The sequence below is a fragment of the Dendrobates tinctorius genome, unplaced genomic scaffold (assembly GCF_039654945.1).
Source record: "Dendrobates tinctorius isolate UK_male_01 unplaced genomic scaffold, ASM3965494v1 ptg000032l, whole genome shotgun sequence".
NCBI lineage: Eukaryota > Metazoa > Chordata > Amphibia > Anura > Dendrobatidae > Dendrobates > Dendrobates tinctorius.
This window is the reverse complement of record NW_027361700.1, coordinates 21,495,432-21,517,561: the sequence shown is the minus strand read 5'-3', so window position 1 is coordinate 21,517,561 and position 22,130 is coordinate 21,495,432.

Here is a 22,130-nt window from a genome sequence, read left to right as displayed (position 1 = left end):
GTGTGTGAATGTTAAATTGTCAAGCTCCGTGTATTTGTATACAGACTGAAACACGCTGTCTCTGTCTAGTTTTGATCGTTATCAAACAGCAGATATACGAAACTGTTTGAAAAACGGACAGGACTCTATGGTGTAGGTCTGGAAAAACGTAAAAACTCCTCGGCTTTTTTTCCAGAGTCAGACACAGGTAGCTTCTATTTGTCCGTGCTAGAAGGCGGTACGCGGTAGTGTGTGAGGAGCGTACACCGCTGTACGAAGTGTGTATGGAAAATTGTCAAGCTCCGTGTATTTGTATACGGACTGACACACGCTGTCTCTGTCTAGTTTTGACCGCTATCAAATAGCAGATGTACGAAACTGTTTGAAAAATGGACAGGACTCTAAGGTGTAGGTCTGGAAAAAGGAAGAAACTCCTCGGCTTTTTTTTTCCAGAGTCACACACAGGTAGCGTCTATTTGTCCGTGCTAGAAAGCGGTACACGGTAGTGTGTGAGGAGTATACACCGCTAGATGGTGTCTGTATGGAAAATTGTCAAGCTCCGTGTATTTGTATACGGACTGACACACGCTGTCTCTGTCTACTTTTGACCATAATCAACCAGCAGATGTACGAAACTGTTTGAAAAACGGACAGGACTCTAAGGTGTAGGTCTGGAAAAACTCCTTGGCTTTTTTTTCCAGAGTCACACACAGGTAGCTTCTATTTGTCCGTGCTAGAAGGCGGTACATGGTAGTGTGTGAGGAGCGTACACCACTGTATGGTGTGTGTATGTAAAATTGTCAAGCTCCGTGTATTTGTATTTGGACTGACACACGCTGTCTCTGTCTAGTTTTGACCGTGATCAAACAGCAGATATACGAATCTGTTTGAAAAACGGACAGGACTCTATGGTGTAGTTCTGTAAAAATGGACAAACTCCTCGGCTTTTTCTTCCAGAGTCACACCCAGATAGCTTCTATTTGTCCGTGATACCAGCCGGGACACGGTAGTGTGTGAGGAGCGTACACCGCTAGACGGTGTGTGAAAAAATGAATGCTCAGTAACTCACCAGTAGTGTTGAGCATTCCGATACCGCAAGTATCGGGTATCGGCCGATATTAGCGGTATCGGAATTCCGATACTGACTTCCGATACTTTTGTCATATCGGATTCCGGAATCGGAATCGGAAGTTCCCATCATGCTATGAGCCTGCTTGCTTTGATTAAGCCAATGGGAATCCTCCGAAGTGTGGGCACATCCTGTTAGGCATGTAGGCATGTTAACTATTGGCATGGCTGTGATTGGCTGCCGAAATGATGTCATGATGCACTATAAAAAGCGCTGCAGCCTCCATTTCTGGTTCACTCTGCTGTGAATTCAGTTAGGGACAGGCTGCTGTTGAAGACTGTGAGGGACAGTTAGAAATAGCGATCATCAAACATATCTATTGCTCTACCCAGGCTACATAATCCACCACAGTAGCATTTTTTTAGCCCAGTAGCGCTGTTTTAATAGCTGTCTGCAAGGGCTGTGTGAGTGCAGCTCACGCTGTGGAGTGGGTCCTGCAGCCACGTCAGGCTGTAGGCCACCCAGTGTGATCACTGCTGCCTCATACATCTTTTAATTTTTGAGCTGCATTTTTTACATAATTTCAATCTAGTGTGCTTCCATCCGTATCCATATACATTGGTTGCAAACACTAGTAGTAGACAGCGGAGCCTTTCTGCAGCCTTTCAGTGCTAGTGTCCACTTTGCTGCACTGTTCACGGCTGTCTGAGAGGTCTCTGACTGTGTGTGAGTGCAGCTCACGCTGAGTAGTGTGTCCTGCAGCTACGTCTGGTTGTAGGACGCTCAGCGTGTCACTGCCTCACACATTTTTCTTTTATTGCAGCTCATTTTTTCTTCTATTAGTGTGCATCCAGCCGTCTCCATCTACGGTGGTTGCAAACACTATATAGGAGTACACAACGGAGCCTTTCCGCAGCCTGTCAGTGCCAGTGCCCACTTAGCTGCACTGTTCACGGCTGTCTCAGAGGTCTCTGACTGTGTGTGAGTGCAGCTCACGCAGAGTAGAGTGTCCTGCAGCTACGTCTGGTTGTAGGACGCTCAACGTGTGTCACTGCCTCACACATATTTGTCTTTGAGTGCAGCTCATTTTTTCTTCTCCTATTAGTGTGCATCCATCCGTATCCATCAACATTGGTTGGTTGCAAACACTATATAGGAGTAGATAGAGGAGCCTTTTTTTCTGGCTTGTGCCCTGCCGGCGCAGCCAGATTAGTATTGCCCAATTTTTTTGGAGCCTCATCTTTTGCATTGTAGGTTACCTGCCTGCATTGTAATAGCTCCAAAAAGTTGGTGATACTATCAGTTTCAATTCTTTGTTCACATACTTTGAGTTTGTTTCCAACAAAGAAACCACAAAAAAAGTTGACCAAACACTACATTTGGAACTTGTGTAGGCCACATCAGCTCCTATTAAAGTGTAGTCCACACACACACACTTCATAAAATTAGTGTTTCTTGTACCTGTAACCAGCTGTTCAAGAATAAGCACACTAAGGCCCCCCTTTGTACTTTTCTGCCTATCTTAAGCAGTCTGGCAAGATGAAGAAGGCAGGGAGTAAGGCGCATGGGCGTGGGCGTGGGCGTGGAGTTTCAGCAGGGAGAGGAAGTGGGGATTCTGCAGGGAGAGGACGTGGGGATTCTGCAGGTAGAGGACGTGGGGATTCTGGGCCTGCTGCGGGCACCAGTGGATCAGCATCCCCCAGTTTTAGCAGGCAACAGTCCTTTATGCGCAGCTTTGTAGGACCTCAACGTACCCCACTGCTGCGGGAGGAACAAATTGAAGCCGTTGTCGGATTGATGGCAGCTAACGCATTGACTTCAATTACTTCCACAGCCTCTCAGGACCAGAGCACCGAAGAGCAACCATCTGTCTCTTCACCACCTGCCAAAGTGCCCAGGCCGTCAGAGAGACATGGACAGGAGCCATCACAGTCTCTACTTCTGTTCTCGGAATCTGTTGGCTTGGAAAGAGGGGGCCAGCCAAGCAGCATTCCTGAATGTGAAGAAGAGGGAGTATGCAGTGATGCGCAACTTCTTTGTCCCTCTGAATCTGAAGAGGCGAGTGGGCCAGTGCCTATGGTCAGCACACCTCAGTACGCATCAGATGATGACGAGACTCAGTTGCCACTTTCTGGTGCGTACGGTGCTGGCGAGACAACCCCGGAGAAGCAGCTGTTTGAAGAGGGGAGGGAAGATGATGAGGTCCTTGACCCATCATGGCGTGAGGAACAGGAAGGTGGTGGGAGCAGCTCGGAGGAAGAGATTCCCCTACCGGCCAAAACAGGAGGCAGAGGGAGGGGGAAGACTTGGTTGCCTGTACCCTCCACTTCGGCACCCGTTAGGAGCATTCCTCATTCCAAAGGCAAAACGGGCGCTCCCAAGAGTTGCAGTGCGTGGTCCTTTTTTGACACAGTTGCAGATGACATTTGCTTTGTCAAATGCAAGCTGTGTCCATCAGATAGTCAAAAGAGGGAGAAATGTCAGCAACCTCAATACCACAAATATGTGGAAACATGTGCGCACCAAGCACGAGTTGGAGTTGCAGAGACACCCTGAAGACGTAGGCCAACGTACAGCACCACCTACCACCTCTTCAGTTCGTGTTGGGGCCTCTTCCTCCAGCTCACACACTGCTGGTTCGGCTTCCTCACAGGATCGCCAAGGAAGAACCTCTGCCACTGTTGTCCGGAGACCCTGTCAGATTCCACCCATAGCAGCACGTTCCCATCCATCACAGCCATCGGTAGCACAGGCATGGGATAAAAGGCGCCCTTACTCGGCAAACCATCCCCGAGCACAGTCTCTGAATGCTGGCATTGGCAAACTTCTGGCAGTTGAAATGCTGTCATTCAGGCTGGTGGACACTGACACCCTCCGGGACTTAATGGCATTGGCAGTCCCCCAATACAACGTGCCCAGCCGCTTTTATTTCAGCAGGCGAGCCGTCCCTGCCCTGCAGAAACATGTTGAGGGCAAAATAAAACATGCGCTACTAAACGCCGTTAGTAGCAAGGTCCACCTGACCACCGATGCGTGGACCAGTAACCATGGACAGGGACGATACCTTTCCCTCACTGCCCACTGGGTCAATGTTGTGGAGCCGGGTACAGATCTGGAGAGTGGCGCTGTACGTGTTCTTCCAACGCCACGGATTGCAGGACTCCAGTCTGTACACATAGACTCCTCCTCCTACTCAAGTTCCTCAGAAACAGCAGAGCAGGAGCCTGTTACGACCGATATGAGCACAGCCGTGGCCAAACGTCAACAGGCTGTACTCAAATTAATTTCTTTGGGGAATCGAAGCCACACAGCGCAGGAGCTCTGGAATGCTATCAAGCTGGAGAGCGATGTGTGGTTTGGGCCAGCGAATCTCCAGCCGGGCTTGGTAGTGTGTGACAATGGCCAAAATCTGGTGGCAGCTCTTGGCCTAGGCAACCTCACACACATCCCATGTCTGGCACATGTGCTTAACTTGGTCGTGCAGAGCTTTCTGAGGGACTATCCGGATCTTGATGCACTGTTGCACAAGGTCCGCATAGAGTGCGCTCACTTGCGGCGTTCCAGCACGGCAAGATCGCGCCTCGCTGCTCTGCAGCGACGATTTGGCCTTCCGGAACATCGCATCATATGTGACCTACCCACCCGGTGGAATTCAACGTTACATATGTTGGAGCGGTTGTGTGAGCAGCAGGCAGCAGTCATGGAGTACCAGCTGCATCAGGCGCAAACAAGTCGCACTGTGCGCCGTTCACACTTCAGCACCATTGAGTGGGCCTCTATGAAGGACATCTGCCTCGTTTTGCGTGCCTTCGATGAATCCACGCGGATGGCGAGTGCAGATGATGCACTAGTCAGCATGACTGTCCCCCTTATCTGCCTGCTTCAACAAACACTGCAAGCACTAAGGGATGAGGTTTCGGAAGAGGTGGAGGATGAGGAGTCCCAAATGCCATCTGCTTCTGGACAGTCTGCGCTACGTGTTTCCTCACAAAGGCCTAGGCAGGGGACACTTTGTGAGGAGGATGAGGAGGAGTCGATGGAGGAGGAAGACATCTCTCCAGAGGAGGGAGGTACACAAACCTCTACTCAGTATGTACAGCGAGGGTGGGGTGATGCAGAGCAGGCCGAGGTCACGCCTCAAACAGGGGACAGCGGTTCTTTGGCAGTTGGGAGTCTGCAGCACATGGTTGATTTCATGCTGCAGTGCCTGAGAAACGACCGCCTCATCGCCCACATTCTCGTCACGGCTGATTATTGAGTGTACACCCTCCTAGATCCTCGCTACCGGGACAGCGTACAAAGGCTCATACCAACGTTGAACCGGGAGAGTAAACTGCGGGAGTACGAAGAGTCACTGGTGCAGTCCATAATGTTTTCCATTCCACCCGACAGCATTGTTGCTAGTGCTTTACAAAGCAGCTCTGTGCGTCGAGGCAGTGGAGGAAACTCTGCACAAAGAGGGAGCAGAGGCAGCGCCGCAGCACAAGGCAAGACCACTATGGCCCAAATGTGGCAAAGTTTTGTGTGTCCACCACAATTGTCTACACCATCAGCGACGCCTCGAGTCAGCAGGAGGCAACGCTTCCGTCAGATGGTGTCAGACTACATGTCTTGCCCTGTCACTGTACTCCCAGATGGCTCTTCCCCCTTCAAGTTTTGGGTCTCTAAGCTGGATACATGGCCAGAGCTTAGCCAGTATGCATTGGAGGTGCTGGCTTGCCCTGCTGCCAGTGTATTATCGGAACGCGTCTTTAGTGCCTCAGGTGGTGTACTAATAGACCGTCGCACGCGACTATCTTCCGATAATGTTGACCGGCTGACTTTTCTGAAAATGAACAAGGCCTGGATCTCCAAAGACTTTGCCATTCCTCTTACAGACTAAATTAGTGGTTGGCAACTGTATCCAGGTCTGCTGGTGTGTTCATTTTTCTACCACCTGAACTATAATCCTTGTGCTTCAACACAGCCAGTTGTCGCTCAGATGTGTCGTCTGCACAGAGAAACACACTAGCTCCTGTGTTAGTGGGGTTCAGTAGCGCCAGCTGATCCCCTGCTGTGTGGACGGCAAAGTCACCAGCTCCATCAACATTCAAACCACTACTGATTTTTAACCGTGCCCAACTTAGGTCTCTGGCTCCACTGTCTATACTATTTCCCCTGGCCTCCAACCCCACCATCTACATCTCTGAAGTGGCGTCAGCACAATCTACACTTGTTCCTGTGTTCCTGTGGCTCAGTCCCATCAGTTTATCCCCTGATGTGTGTCCAGCAAGGTCTCCTGCTCTGTCCACATTCCCATAACCAGTAGTGGGAATGAGGACAGAGCTGGCGAACTTGCCAGACAAACATCAGGGGATCAACTGACGGGACTGAGCACCAGTAACACAGGAACAAGTGTCGATTGTGCTGACGCCACTTCAGAGATGTAGCTGGCGGGGTTGGAGGCCAGGGTAAATAGTAGAGACAGTGGAGCCAGAGGCCTAAGTGGAGCATGGTTAGAATCAGTAGTAGTCAACAACCTCCATAAAAACCGCTGCCCATTGGCCTCTGCATGCGGCATGCGTAATCCTGGGCTCCAACAGCGTCAGTTGGTGTTCAGAAGTGTCGTCTCCACAGAGCCAAACACATTCGTTCAAGTGTTAGTGGGGTTCAGCACTGCCAGCTGTTCCCCTGCTGTGGAGATGGCAAGTCTCCTGCTGCCTACACCAGCCAAAATCCAGTAGGCCCCAGCCTGCTCCACGCCTGATCCTGGGCTCCAACAGCATCAGTTGGTGTTCAGAAGTGTCGTCTCCACAGAGCCAAACACATTCGTTCAAGTGTTAGTGGGGTTCAGCACTGCCAGCTGTTCCCCTGCTGTGGAGATGGCAAGTCTCCTGCTGCCTACACTAGCCAAAATCCAGTAGGCCCCAGCCTGCTCCACGCTTGTTCCTGGGCTCCAACAGCGTCAGTTGGTGTTCAGAAGTGTCGTCTCCACAGAGCCAAACACATTCGTTCAAGTGTTAGTGGGGTTCAGCACTGCCAGCTGTTCCCCTGCTGTGGAGATGGCAAGTTTACTGCTGCCTTCACCTGCCAAAAGCAACAGGCCCCAGCCTGCTCCTCGCCTAATCCTGGGCTCCAACAGCGTCAGTTGGTGTTCAGAAGTGTCGTCTCCACAGAGCCAAACACATTCGTTCAAGTGTTAGTGGGGTTCAGCACTGCCAGCTGTTCCCCTGCTGTGGAGATGGCAAGTCTACTGCTGCCTTCACCTGCCAAAAGCAACAGGCCCCAGCCTGCTCCTCGCCTAATCCTGGGCTCCAACAGCGTCAGTTGGTGTTCAGAAGTGTCGTCTCCACAGAGCCAAACACATTCGTTCAAGTGTTAGTGGGGTTCAGCACTACCAGCTGTTCCCCTGCTGTGGAGATGGCAAGTCTCCTGCTGCCTACACCAGCCAAAATCCAGTAGGCCCCAGCCTGCTCCACGCCTGATCCTGGGCTCCAACAGCGTCAGTTGGTGTTCAGAAGTGTCGTCTCCACAGAGCCAAACACATTCGTTCAAGTGTTAGTGGGGTTCAGCACTGCCAGCTGTTCCCCTGCTGTGGAGATGGCAAGTCTACTGCTGCCTTCACCTGCCAAAAGCAACAGGCCCCAGCCTGCTCCTCGCCTAATCCTGGGCTCCAACAGCATCAGTTGGTGTTCAGAAGTGTCGTCTCCACAGAGCCAAACACATTCGTTCAAGTGTTAGTGGGGTTCAGCACTGCCAGCTGTTCCCCTGCTGTGGAGATGGCAAGTTTACTGCTGCCTTCACCTGCCAAAAGCAACAGGCCCCAGCCTGCTCCTCGCTTAATCCTGGACTCCAACAGCGTCAGTTGGTGTTCAGAAGTGTCGTCTCCACAGAGCCAAACACATTCGTTCAAGTGTTAGTGGGGTTCAGCACTGCCAGCTGTTCCCCTGCTGTGGAGATGGCAAGTCTCCTGCTGCCTACACAGTCCTACTACTACTGATTTTTAACCATGCTCCACTTAGGCCTGTGGCTTCACTGATTTTCGTATTTCCCCTGTCCTCCAACCCCGCCAGTTACAGCTCCGAAGTGGCGTCTGCACAATCCACACTTGTTCCTGTGTTCCAGGTGTTCAGTCCGGTCAGTTAATCCCCTGATGTGTGTCCGGCAATGCCGCCTGCTCTGTCCACATTCCCATATGTGGAATTCCCATATGGGAATGTGGACAGAGCAGGCGGCATTGCCGGACACACATCAGGGGATTAACTGACCGGACTGAACACCTGGAACACAGGAACAAGTGTGGATTGTGCAGACGCCACTTCGGAGCTGTAACTGGCGGGGTTGGAGGACAGGGGAAATACGAAAATCAGTGAAGCCACAGGCCTAAGTGGAGCTTGGTTAAAATTAGTAGAAGTCTACAACCGATCTTAAAATTTCTTCAATGCAGCCTCAGCCTGCTCCGTGCTTGTCCCTGGGCTTCGACACAGCCAGTTGTAGCTCGGAAGTGCCGTCCACACGGAAAGAGACACTTGCTCCCGTTTCTCAGTGGGGTTCAGTAACGCTAGCTGATCCCCTGCTGTGTGGATGGCAGTCTCTCCTGCTGTCTCCGCATTCCAAAGACAGTAGGCCTCAGCCTACACCCTCCTATTTCCTGGGCTTCAACACAGCCAGTTGTAGCTCGGAAGTGCCGTCCACACGGAAAGAGAAACTTGCTCCCGTGTCTCAGTGGGGTTCAGTAACGCTAGCTGATCCCCTGCTGTGTGGATGGCAGTCTCTCCTGCTGTCTCTGCATTCCAAAGACAGTAGGCCTCAGCCTACACCCTCCTATTTCCTGGGCTTCAACACAGCCAGTTGTAGCTCGGAAGTGCCGTCCACACGGAAAGAGACACTTGCTCCCGTGTCTCAGTGGGGTTCAGTAACGTCAGCTGATCCCCTGCTGTGTGGATGGCAGTCTCTCCTGCTGTCACCTCATTCCAAATACAGTAGGCCTCTGCCTACACCCTCCTATTTCCTGGGCTTCAACACAGCCAGTTGTAGCTCGGAAGTGCCGTCCACACTGAAAGAGATACTTGCTCCCGTGTCTCAGTGGGGTTCAGTAACGTCAGCTGATCCCCTGCTGTGTGGATGGCAGTCTCTCCTGCTGTCTCCACATTCCAAATACAGTAGGCCTCAGCCTACACCCTCCTATTTCCTGGGCTTCAACACAGCCAGTTGTAGCTCGGAAGTGCCGTCCACACGGAAAGAGACACTTGCTCCCGTGTCTCAGTGGAGCTCAGTAACGTCAGCTGATCCCCTGCTGTGTGGATGGCAGTCTCTCCTGCTGTCACCTCATTCCAAATACAGTAGGCCTCAGCCTACACCCTCCTATTTCCTGGGCTTCAACACAGCCAGTTGTAGCTCGGAAGTGCCGTCCACACGGAAAGAGACACTTGCTCCCGTGTCTCAGTGGGGTTCAGTAACGCTAGCTGATCCCCTGCTGTGTGGATGGCAGTCTCTCCGGCTGTCTCCACATTCCAAAGACAGTAGGCCTCAGCCTACACCCTCCTATTTCCTGGGCTTCAACACAGCCAGATGTAGCTCGGAAGTGCCGTCCATACGGAAAGAGACACTTGCTCCCGTGTCTCAGTGGGGTTCAGTAACGCTAGCTGATCCCCTGCTGTGTGGATGGCAGTCTCTCCTGCTGTCTCTGCATTCCAAAGACAGTAGGCCTCAGCCTACACCCTCCTATTTCCTGGGCTTCAACACAGCCAGTTGTAGCTCGGAAGTGCCATCCACACGGAAAGAGAAACTTGCTCCCGTGTCTCAGTGGGGTTCAGTAACGTCAGCTGATCCCCTGCTGTGTGGATGGCAGTCTCTCCTGCTGTCTCCACATTCCAAATACAGTAGGCCTCAGCCTACACCCTCCTATTTCCTGGGCTTCAACACAGCCAGTTGTAGCTCGGAAGTGCCGTCCACACGGAAAGAGACACTTGCTCCCGTATCTCAGTGGGGTTCAGTAACGTCAGCTGATCCCCTGCTGTGTGGATGGCAGTCTCTCCTGCTGTCACCTCATTCCAAATACAGTAGGCCTCTGCCTACACCCTCCTATTTCCTGGGCTTCAACACAGCCAGTTGTAGCTCGGAAGTGCCATCCACACGGAAAGAGATACTTGCTCCCGTGTCTCAGTGGGGTTCAGTAACGTCAGCTGATCCCCTGCTGTGTGGATGGCAAAGTCTCCTGCTGCCTACACAGTCGTACCACTACTGATTTTTAACCGTGCTCCAATTAGGCCTGTGGCTCCACTGTCTCTCGTATTTCCACTGTCCTCCAACCCTGCCAGTTACAGCTCCAAAGTGGCGTCTGCACAATCCACACTTGTTCCTGTGTTACAGGTGTTCAGTCCAGTCAACTAGTTATGGGAATGTGGACAGAGCAGGCGACATTGCCGGACACACATCAGGGGATTAACTGACCGGACTGAACACCTGTAACACAGGAACAAGTGTGGATTGTGCAGACGCCACTTCGGAGCTGTAACTGGCGGGGTTGGAGGACAGGGGAAATACGAAAATCAGTGAAGCCACAGGCCTAAGTGGAGCTTGGTTAAAATTAGTAGAAGTCTACAACCGATCTTAAAATTTCTTCAATGCAGCCTCAGCCTGCTCCGCGCTTGTCCCTGGGCTTCAACACAGCCAGTTGTTGCTCGGAAGTGCCGTCTTCACAGAGTAAAACACTAGCTCCTGTGTTTGTGGGGTTCAGTAACGTCAGCTGTTCCCCTGCTGTTTTGATGGCAATCTGTCCTGCTGCCTCCCAATTGACAGCACATCAGGCCTCAGCCTGCTAAGTGCTTGTCCCTGGGCTCCAACATCGCCAGTTGCTGCTCATAACTGACTTTGGCACGGGTACTCCCTCCTGCCCAGCTTGGTTCCAGCCCTGCCTGCTGTTTCCGGGAAGTGTCAATGTCAGTTTGCCACCCCAAGTTGCCATGTCGTGTTGCGGTTGGGTTAGCCGAGGCTAGGGTGCCAGCAGTTTAGGTGCTTCCTATGTGGACTGCGGGTTCTGGTAAGAAAGGCTTGTTCCGTAGTGCCAGTAGGACAAGCACCCCCTGTAGGACTGTGTGATTCGGTAACTGCGGCCAGCTTGCGGCATGCCAACTTTGCTTTTCAGGGGTAACTTCTGCTACCCCTCCGGGTTCCAGCACCGTCAGCTGGCTCTCGTCAGAGCCTTTGGCCTAGGTGCCTCCATCTCGGTATCCGAGTTCCGGCAACGTCTGCTGGTCCTTGGTAGTGCTTTGTAGCACAGGTACCTCCTGCTTAGTAACCGGGTTCCAGCACTGTCAGCTGGTCCTCGGTTGTGCCATTGGCTCTTATTCCTTCTGCTGCCCCTCCGGGTGCCAGCACTGTCAGCTGGTCCTCGCTATTTCCATTTGCTCTTGCAGCTTCTGCTACCCCTCCGGGTTCCAGCACCGTCAGCTGGTTCTCGTCAGAGCCTTTGGCCTAGGTGCCTCCATCTCGGTATCCGAGTTCCGGCAACGTCTGCTGGTCCTTGGTAGTGCTTTGTAGCACAGGTACCTCCTGCTTAGTAACCGGGTTCCAGCACCGTCAGCTGGTCCTCGGTAGTGCCATTGGCTCTTGTTCCTTCTGCTGCCCCTCCGGGTGCCAGTACCGTCAGCTGGTTCAAGAGGACAAAGAACAGGAAGACAACCACCAAGATGCAGAACAACAAGAGAGAGAAGACAAAGAAGCATAAAAAAACAAAGCAGAAGAACATTAAGCATAAGACTAATACTCTGAGCAAATGATATTATCTTATTTATAAGCAGAAGAAGACTAAGCAGTGTATGGGGAATGAGTCCGTTCCTCCTCGTGGTGCCCCTGGAAAAGGCCTGCTGCTGCAGGCCAAACTGAACGCGGACAAATCCTGTTGTAAATCTTTTGTGACAGGCAGAACGGAAGGTGTAAACTTCTAACTTTTCTAGATTACAACTACAGGAATGCCTGACACAAACAAGAATATGATGAAGAAGAATAGGAAGAAGATGAAGAAGTTGAATATGTATAATAATAATTGTTGAATAAGAAGAATATGAAGAATGTAAGAAAAGGAAGAAGAAGAAGAATGTAAAAAAAGGAAGTAGAAGAATGTAAAAAAAGGAAGAAGAAGAAGAATGTAAAAAAAGGAATAAGAAGAAGAATGTAAAAAAATGAAGTAGAAGAATGTAAAAAAAGGAAGAAGATGAAGAAGAAGAATGTAAAAAAAGGAATAAGAAGAAGAAGGTTAAAAAAGGAAGAAGAATAAGAAAGAAGAAGAAAGAAGAAAGAAGAAGAAGACATACATGTCTGGCAAAATATAAATGAGGCTAACATAGTCAATATCTTTGTAACTCCTAACGTCTTTAAAAAAAAGTTTAATTCCTGCTATTCCATTTGATTGGGCTAAACCTCTATGGCTTTAATGTCTCCTCCACCTCCCACAATACATTCTACATTATTCTTAGTTGTTTTTCTTCATGTAGAATTAACCTACAAGGAAAGAAAGGTTTTTTTTTAATTCCGATATTTTGGCCCCATTGACTTGCATTGGTTCCCGGTATCGGAATCGGCGATACCGATACTTTTTTTTAAGATCGGCCGATCCATTCCGATCCGATATTTTCAAGTATCGGCTGGTATCGGTCAACTCTACTCACCAGATCAAAATAATAAAATTTGGAGTGCTTTGAAAAAAGCAGTTTGAACAGCAGTGTGCACACAGCAATGCAGCTAGCAGGTAGCCTCTAAAGGCAGCCTAATCACCACCAGCGCTGCTGAACAGAACAAAAATCCTCGCCTTTCACTGTACAGTGAAAAGCGCTATCAGCAGAAGCAGTTTTTTTTTTCTTCTTCCCTGCCTAACACTCTCCCTATTCAGAATCAGCAGTAGCACCTCTCCCTATTGTAAGATCGGCAGAAGTAAGATGGCGATCGGCGTTCACAGCCTTTTATACCCACTGTGATGCCACACAAAGCCAGCCAATCACTTCAATGCCCTTCTCTAAGATGGAGCTGGCCGCTGTGCATGTCATTGCATTGCCCACAGTGTGCGTCCTCCATCATTGGGTGAGAAAAGGCGCTGAAAGCATCATTTGAGACACGACTTTGGCGCGCTGATCGGCGACCTAATGGCCGACCTCAAGCTAGGGTCGGGTTTCGATCGGCGAAACCCGACTTTGGCGAAAGTCGGCGATTTTTTAATCTGACCGACCTGTTTCGCTGAACTCTAGTGAAGAATCAACAACAAGTGGAACACAATTGTGAAGTTGAATGAAATTTATTGGTTATTTAAAATTTTTGTGGAAATTCAAAAACTGAAAAGTGGGGCGTGCAATATTATTCGGCCCCTTTAACTTAATACTTTGTTGCACCACCTTTTGCTGCGATTACAGCTGCAAGTCGCTTGGGGTACGTCTCTATCAGTTTTGTATATCGAGAGACTGAAATTCTTGCTCATTCTTCCTTGGCAAATAGCTCAAGCTCAGTGAGGTTTGATGGAGATTGTTTGTGAACAGCAGTTTTCAGCTCTTTCCACAGATTCTTGATTGGATTCAGGTCTGGACTTTGAATTGGCCATTCCAATACCTGGATACATTTATTTAAGAACCATTCAATTGTAGATTTTGCTTTATGTTTGGGATCATTGTCTTGTTGGAAGACAAATCTCCATCCCAGTCTCAGGTCTTTTGCAGACTCCAACAGGTTTTCTTCAACAATGGTCCTGTATTTGGCTCCATCCATCTTCCCATAAATTTTAAACATCTTCCCTGTCCATGCTGAAGAAAAGCAGCCCCAAACCATGATGCTGCCACCACCATGTTTGACAATGGGGATGGTGTGTTCAGGGTGATGAGTTGTTGCCTTTACGCCAAACATATAGTTTGGCATTGTTGCCAAAAAGTTCGATTTTGGTTTCATCTGACCAGAGAACCTTCCTCCACATGTTTGGTGTGTCTCCCAGGTTGCTTGTTGCAAACTTTAAATGACAATTTTTATGGATATCTTTGAGAAATGGCTTTCATCTTCGCACTCTTCCATAAAGGCCAGATTTGTGCAGTGTATGACTGATTGTTGTCCTATGGACAGACTGTCCCACCTCAGCTGTAGATCTCTGCAGTTCACCCAGAGTGATCATGGGCCTCTTGGCTGCATCTCTGATCAGTCTTCTCTTTGTTTGAGATGAAAGTTTAGAGGGACGGCCGGGCCTTGGCAGTTTTGCAGTGGTATGATACTCCATCCATTTCAATATAATCGCTTGCACAGTACTCCTTGGGATGTTTAAAGTTTTAGAAATCATTTTGTATCCAAATCCGGCTTTAAACTTCTCCACAACAGTATCACGGACCTGCCTGTTGTGTTCCTCGGTCTTCATGATGCTCTCTGTGCATCAAACAGAACACTGAGACTATCACAGAGCAGGTGCATTTATACGGAGACTTGATTGCACACAGGTTGATTATATTTATCATCATTAGTCATTTAGGACAACATTGGATCATTCAGAGATCTACAAGGAACTTCTGGAGTGAGTTTGCTGCACTGAAACTAAAGGGGCCGAATAATATTGCATGTCCCACTTTTCAGTTTTTGAATTTCCACAAAAATTTAAAATAACCAATAAACTTTGTTCAACTTCACAATTGTGTTCCACTTGTTGTTGATTCTTCACCAAAAATTTACATTTGGTATCTTTATGTTTGAAGGATGATATGTGGGAAAAGGTTGAAAAGTTCCAGGGAGCCGAATACTTTCGCAAGGCACTGTAAATGGAGAAACAGAAAGGGACAGAAAGACTGCAGTAAATCAAGAAAACCTCCAGACATCATCTGTTTCCTGCCTATTTTTTAAGACGTGCAGACTGACTACAGACAGCTTATAGGAAGAACTTGGAGAAATATAACCACACAATTTACCAATATGGCCATTTTACACATGAGCTGGTAATGTATTACTTTCTTATGGTTGCCCATTCTGTAGTTTAAATGCCGCACTCAGCTGCCAAGTAGATTTTGTGGCACACCACCTGACATACATAATGAGAAAACCTAATATGTTACCCAATATGTTGTGTATGATTCTGCAGTGATTACCCACAAGATGCCTAATGAGGATTAGTGGATAATGGAGATTTTCATTCATAAATCTGGCAGCATATGGTTTTAATACAATATGGGAAGAAATGTATAGGTTTATATATTTACATAGTCATACAGACAGTTTTTGTAAACGAGCCTAGAGATATATACAGATGAGAAGTGATCCAGTGTTAAAAAAAATTGACACCCAAGTGCATGTAAGAGAGAGGTTGTGATAAATATACAAAATCCTTTTAAAACATTCTATAAGATAATATACATTTAACACCCCTTTAAGTCACCTCAGTGGGCAGGGTGTTTGGTAGTTCTCACCTCAATATGATGCAGTCTCTGGCATGCTTCATCATTTCACTTATCATGTACTGCTTTTCTTCTTCCTTCAAGTCACTACCTTCAAAATAGGGTTTGAAATGTTCCGGACGTAGCTCCCTCATTTCTCTATCTTCTCATGCACAGCTAGACATATTGGGTGAACTGTGAAAATCAGTGGATAGCTATCACCTCCAGTTTCTTGACACCACTGAGCCAGAGTACGGAATAGGTTCGTATTCGTCCCCATTATAACAGTTACTGTTCCCTGGCCTTCATCCGCTTCCGGACAGATTAAGGCTATGATGGGCAACTCTCTCTCTAGCCCAGCGATAGTTTCTGAAAACCGTAGCGTGACAGATACATATCCTTTGTAGGGTTAACTGATTTTACTCAGTTCACATACGAGTCCAGATAGTGGTTGCAGAGGCACATCCGATAAGTATTTGTTATACTATTTCCCAAAAATGATGGTGTGGCGCCCCTGAGGTTCCAGTTGCCACAGATGTACATCACCTCATCAAGTGGTGTGGTAGCCCACTCTCAGTTAAGGAGGGAGCACTACCCAGGACTCTAACACTCACACCAACACACCAGTTCAGTCAGGGCATCTGGGTGTACCCTTAGGGAGGATGGCCTCATCCCAGGCTGGCTAGGAAAGGTGTTGGGGAGTGGGTGGGGAAGGTAGGAAAAAGGGGAGGAGCTAATGTGGCACCCCCAGGGGTATGGTCGCCACACTGGCTTTGCCTTCCTCCAGGGGAGGGTAAATGCCAGGCTTGGAAGCAGTGATGGGTCTCTCCAGCAGTTAACCTAATGCATGCAACACAGTTCCACTACGGGCCAGCAGGGGGAACTCTGAACCAGGATTCTGGAGAGGAGTGTCCTCTGAGGGCCAGGAGGAAGAAGGGTCAGATAGTCTGCGGAGGGTGCAGACGGGAGGTCCGAAGCTGGAGGTCGAGCTGCAGAAGGCGAGCTCCCTCAGCTTGAGAGCGCACCGAACTGGAGCCTGGTCTCCACGGTGGAACGGATACTGACGGTCCTGCCACAGACACCAGAGGAGTAGGAGGCTGTAAATGCCCTGCTCCCAGCAAAGACTTGGGACACAACAGCAATTGAATAGAGAGCCAGGACTCAGGAGAGGATTCCCCGAGAGAGGCTACAGCTGTCTGTCATACAAGTATAGTTCTAGGAACATCTGAAGAGAGGCATTTCAGAGTAACTAAGTACTGGAGTGCTTCACACTACAAGCGCTAGGAAGGGGACTGCACAGCCCTTCTGCTGAGAGAGAATCCTGATCTGCTTCCAGGCTAACCTGCTCCAATACATCTGTAATCAGGACTCTGGACTGCATATACTCAGTAAAGGTACAGAAACTACAACCGCTGTGTCTTGTCTGTTCCCTACGCTTTCGGCACTGCTACATCCCCATGCCAGCTACATCTACACTGCCCTGGGACTACAGCTCCACCTGTGGGGAGCTTTACCATCTAAGCTGCACATACCATCAGTCCCAGCGGATCTGTATGCAGCGTTGGCCTAACACCACATTTGCCAAACACCACGGGTGGTGTCACAAACTATTCTACCAATAACTACATCTCCCCATTACTTAGGCGCCCAGGGCCACGGACCGGGTCATCGCTGCTGTGACACATCCCTCTGACACTGGCCCGGTACCGAGTACCCCACAGCCCTGGGAGGGCGACCCACTTTTAAGGTGAGAGTGAGTGAGCAGTGAGAGTTAGTCAGTTGGTGAGGAGACAGAGAATGACTGCAGTAGGAAGAGATAGAGAGAGAGTTGTGAGGGGAGCCTGAAGGGGTCCTTGGGACACGGGAAGTGCGGAAGCCACCCATGGGGTCTGTATCCAGAAGTGGAGGGACCAGGTCGCAGTGGGGGAACCAGCCCCTAAAATTAGTGGAGGGCTACAAGACTCAGCTAACATGCCATAGGATGGGGTAACTGTACGTATCTCAGCCACAACCACATTCATTCACCAAAAAGGCAGCCATATAGTAACATAGTTTTGATCAGGCTTCTTGCGTTGCTCAGCATGCAGGAAAGAAGTTTTGCTTCCTTTTTCTTAGCTTCCTTCTGAGTACCCTGTCTTGGGTCCTCTTTACCACATCTAGTATCCTTGATTAGTTTGTCCTTCTGCTGCAAGGAGCAAGGGGACTCAGAAGACGTCGCCCGACAAGGTCCACGGCTGCAGGCTTGGGGACACTGTTTGTGAAGGTGCTGGGCAGAAGAAGAGGAAACCAGTGCAGTGAGATGGCCAGGAGGGAAACACATGCATGCATGAATGTCTCTGGTGAATGACTCATTGGAAACCCCTACCCTTGGTAAGCAGGTGTTGTGCAGCCTAGCCTGTTAAGCGCCCAGGCTTAGGTGTAGGTAGGACAGAGTCTGAGACAGGCATCAGTGTCCGCCGGTGGCTCTGGACTCTGACCCCGTGTCCTTGGGGCAGAGTTCTGTGACCGCTTTCTGTGCGCTCTGTGGCCGGGCTCTGTGAGCTAAACAGGCACCGGCATTTATGATCTGCGGTAGTGTGGCTCTGTGAGTTAACAGAATTCGCTTCTGTTTACACTGGGTGACGTTAACCCACGTGTGACCTTTTCTACACCGCGTTATACTTCCACCATTACTAAGCAGCAGTTTACCACCCCTGCATGGTGGACCCCCGGGCTGCGAACGCACCTTACTATTATTTTATTATTTGGTGCGTTCCGCCAGCCTTAACAGTTCTGACTGAGTAATGTTAGATGGAGTGATAGAGTACACCTTTGAGATTGCTGGTGGGCCAGTATGAGACTCTACTGGCCCCCTTCCCCATTTCCCCTTCTGCCTTCTCTGGGGACTGGGGTGTTTAGATGATTTCTTAGGGCTCCACCTCTTTGAAAACTGGCAAGCCACATGACGGGCACTTCCACAGACAAAGCACTCATCTGATTTGACATCTTCCATCTGACTTTGGTCATCACTCACCAATTTCACAGGTTGTTGCTGGTTCTTGGCAGCTGACTCAACAATCTTCTTTAGACGCTCTACTTCCACAGCCTAGGCACTTAAAAGTTGGGCAATCTGTTCCCCTTGCTTCTCAGTGACCTTCAGGAGTTCTCCCTCTCATTGGCTTGGCTTGGGATTCATGGCGACAGCAGCTACTCGCTTAGTCATTTCTTCTCTAGCTGCCTGGATGAATTCCTCCTGTCTGACTTCCTTAAGCAGTTGATGGAGTGAAATGGGAATCTGTTCTTTGTCACAACCCTCAGTCGTTGGGCAATGGAATCGTGAGTCAGGGCTTCTTGCAACACTTCATCTAGACGATACTGGTCAACTTGTTCAGGCCTAATTCCGCCCTTGGCTAGTATTCTATGCACCAGCTTATCCAGTCTATAGTGGCAATCTGGCATCCTCTCACCAGGGTCCTGGTAAGTAGTACAAAGGTTATAAAGTAAATCTGTGGCATCCTCTGGGAACTCAAAAGCATATTCTAGAGCCGTAATGTAGTCTTTAAAAGTCATTTCTGGCTGGCTTCTCCAAGCAGCCTGCACCACTTCCATAGAGGGAACTCTTAGACTTTCCACAATTCTCTGCTTCTTTGTAGCATCAGTGCATTGCCACTCCATTAGGTACTGCAGAGCAACATGTGGCGCCCCTGAGGGTTCAGTCGCCACAGAGGTACTGCACCTCCTCCTGAGGTGTGGTGCCCCAGCATCCAGGTAAGGTGGAGACACCTGACCACACTCCAACACCTGCATCCCACACAACATAGTAGTGTAGCAAAGCACCTTTGGTGGCTCCCTGCTTGGAACACGAAGAGTGCTGGGAGGTGGGTGGAGCTTAGTCTGCACAAGAGAGCGGGAGATTATTAGGACAAGGTCAGTCAGTCTGACGAGGAGTCAGAGAGAGGATCCCCTGAGTGGGATAGATGAAGGAAGTGCTGCAGGAGACCTCAGTGACCTGGGTCTGCTGGCACAGGAAAGAGATATTCAGAAAGCCCAATTCTCCATAAGAAAGATTGATTTGTACGGAACAGGAGGATAAGAAGTGAACTAAGGATTAGTGTTAGAGTAGAGCCCTTCCTCAAGTTCTAGGCGCATGGCTGGGGTCCGGTCCCTGAGGTTGTATGGATACTAATGGTCCTGCGACAGACAACTGAGGAATAGAAGTTGTCACCACTTTATTCCCACAAAAGACTTGGGGGCACAACAGCAACAAGAGTGAGCCGGGACTTAGTAGCAATGAGTCCCCGAAGCAGGATACAGCTGTCTTCCGTACAAGTAGAGTTCTAAGAACATCTGAAAGGAGGAACTTCAGTGTAACTCAGTACTGTGAGTACTTCACTACGAGCGCTAACATTCAGAAAAGGCACATATGTTGGCGGAGTGGTGGAACGGAGTACTTCATCTTGCCTGGAGATTGGCTGAGCCCCTGACCTGGAGGACACGGCACGGATGCGGGCACCTATAATGTTTGCTCAACAGACTGTGAGTAAAGCTTTGGAACTACATGCCCTGGTGTCCTCCGCTTATTCCTGCACCAACCCACTCAGCACTGCTACATCGCTGTGCCTGACACCGCACCATCTACGTCTCCTCCCTATCTCTTCACCTACACTGCCCTGGGACTACTGCCCTACCTGTGGAGGGCCACAACATCATTGCTGCACCACACCATCTGTCCCAGAGGATCCGCCTGCAGCGTCGGCTTAATATCTTCATTGCCGAACATCACAGGAGGCGTCACGAATCATTCACTAATAAACTTTAATCATCATCCACACACTCAACATTCCCCTTTTCCAATGGACGCCCAGGGCCATGGACCGGGTCACAGCTACCGTGACATCTCCCATTGAAATCAACGGGCCCGGCTCCGAATACCCAGCTGCCCTGGGAGGGCGATCCATTTTTGGCGTCACGAACAGGATGACGAAGCCCGATGCCACCGGGTTCTGTGCGCCGAAGATTTATTGAACTTGTGATTGCTGAAAATGTGCAAAATAACCAAATTGATAGACTGTAAAATGGACTCTCAAAATGGCCGCCGACACGGTGAAGAAGGGCGTGACAACATGGGTGGTCCTAAGAAAAGAGCGCGAACTGTCCTGGGCCTCCCCTGCCTAAACTTCTATGCAACAGCAACATGGCCCACTGCCAGAGGGGTTCGTATACTGGCTTGGTATGGAGGAGTAGAAAGAAGACGCCACCCCCAGAAGGAGGAGCGAAGCCCTGTGGCGGGAAAGGAGCCCGGGAAGGAGAGAGAAGGCTAGGACGCCATGATGGAAGAAGGACGGAGGCCAGGAGAAAGTGATGGAGAAAAACAACTCTCCCCCAGGCAGTACCTGCAGAACATACGACCGCTGCGATACCCTTTGCAGCGCCCGCTACCACCGCCAAGCCGGTACTGCCACTGGATGCCGCCTGCAAGGAGGAGATACATGAGGGCCCCGGAGCCGCCTGTGAGACGTGGGTTGTATCCCTACCCGGACCGGGCGCAGCCGCGCAGGTCCCCATCGGAGGCCTCGGCAGACACCAATTCCGTGCCAGCTCAGATCCAGCTGCCACCCGCTGGCCAAGCAGCTCCGGAGGTTGCAGCTGCCACCGTTCGTCACCCTGTACCCGCATCGGAGCCAGAACATCATCGGAAGGTACCAGGTATGATCACTGCCCCTGCCATGCTCCTGGTGCTGGGAACTGTACCTGTGGACCGAAATGGTCCAGTGCTTGCTCAGGTCTTAAGTGGCAGCACCAAAGTTTCACCAGCGGTCAGACCAAAAGCCAAGGCAGCAGAGATACTACCTGAAGCTGAGGTACAACATCCAATGGTACAAGTTGCTACCCCTGCTGTACCACGGGCAGCAGTTCCACCAGCTGCCACCCCATTTGCACCGGCAGCCACTAACCTAATTCCTTGGGAGAAAGAATATCTGCAATCTGTAGTCCATCAACAGGAAGAGGAAAATCAGAAGTTCTCCCCTGGAAGCAGAAAAAAAAAAACAGCTTCCACCACCCCAGGAGAAGACCACTACTAAAGAACATTCCCCAAATTATTAAGTGTTACCCAGGAGGGTATTAGCACCGTTGTGCCTTCTCGTTTGTAATGTTTTTCTTTTTGATTCTAGTTTTTGCCTAGATGCGTTGGCAGCATTTTTACTGAACTGCAGAGATCATGGACAGTGAGTGATCCACAAACTGTGTTTGTAAATCGTTGCGCCTCTTGAGGTGCCCTCTCTTGGTTTTACATAAGTCTTTTGAAGATAAGAACTACCTCAATGGGGAGCATGGCTCCAACCCAAGGACACTGCAAGAAATCCCAGCTGGGAGCGGTGTCCAGCACTTTAAAGAATTATTATTGTCTTAATGTGAAGTATAATATAATGTGCCTTATAAAAATGTTGATAGCAATAGGACAGATTTTATATAAAAATTAGTTGATAGTAATATGTAAAGTATTTGATTAGGAGTGAATATTTTGACTAAATGGTAGTACTTTAATAAAGATGTTAAATTGGAATAAAGATTTGAATACAGGTGACGAACCATGCATCAGCGGTTGTCACTCAAGGTCTAAAGGAAGGAGAGTATAGGAAATGAGAAAGTCAAAAGAAGAAGAATATGTGTAGATGATAATACTTGAACTGGTACCATAGCACTTTAAATTAGGTAATATAGCTTTTAATATATAT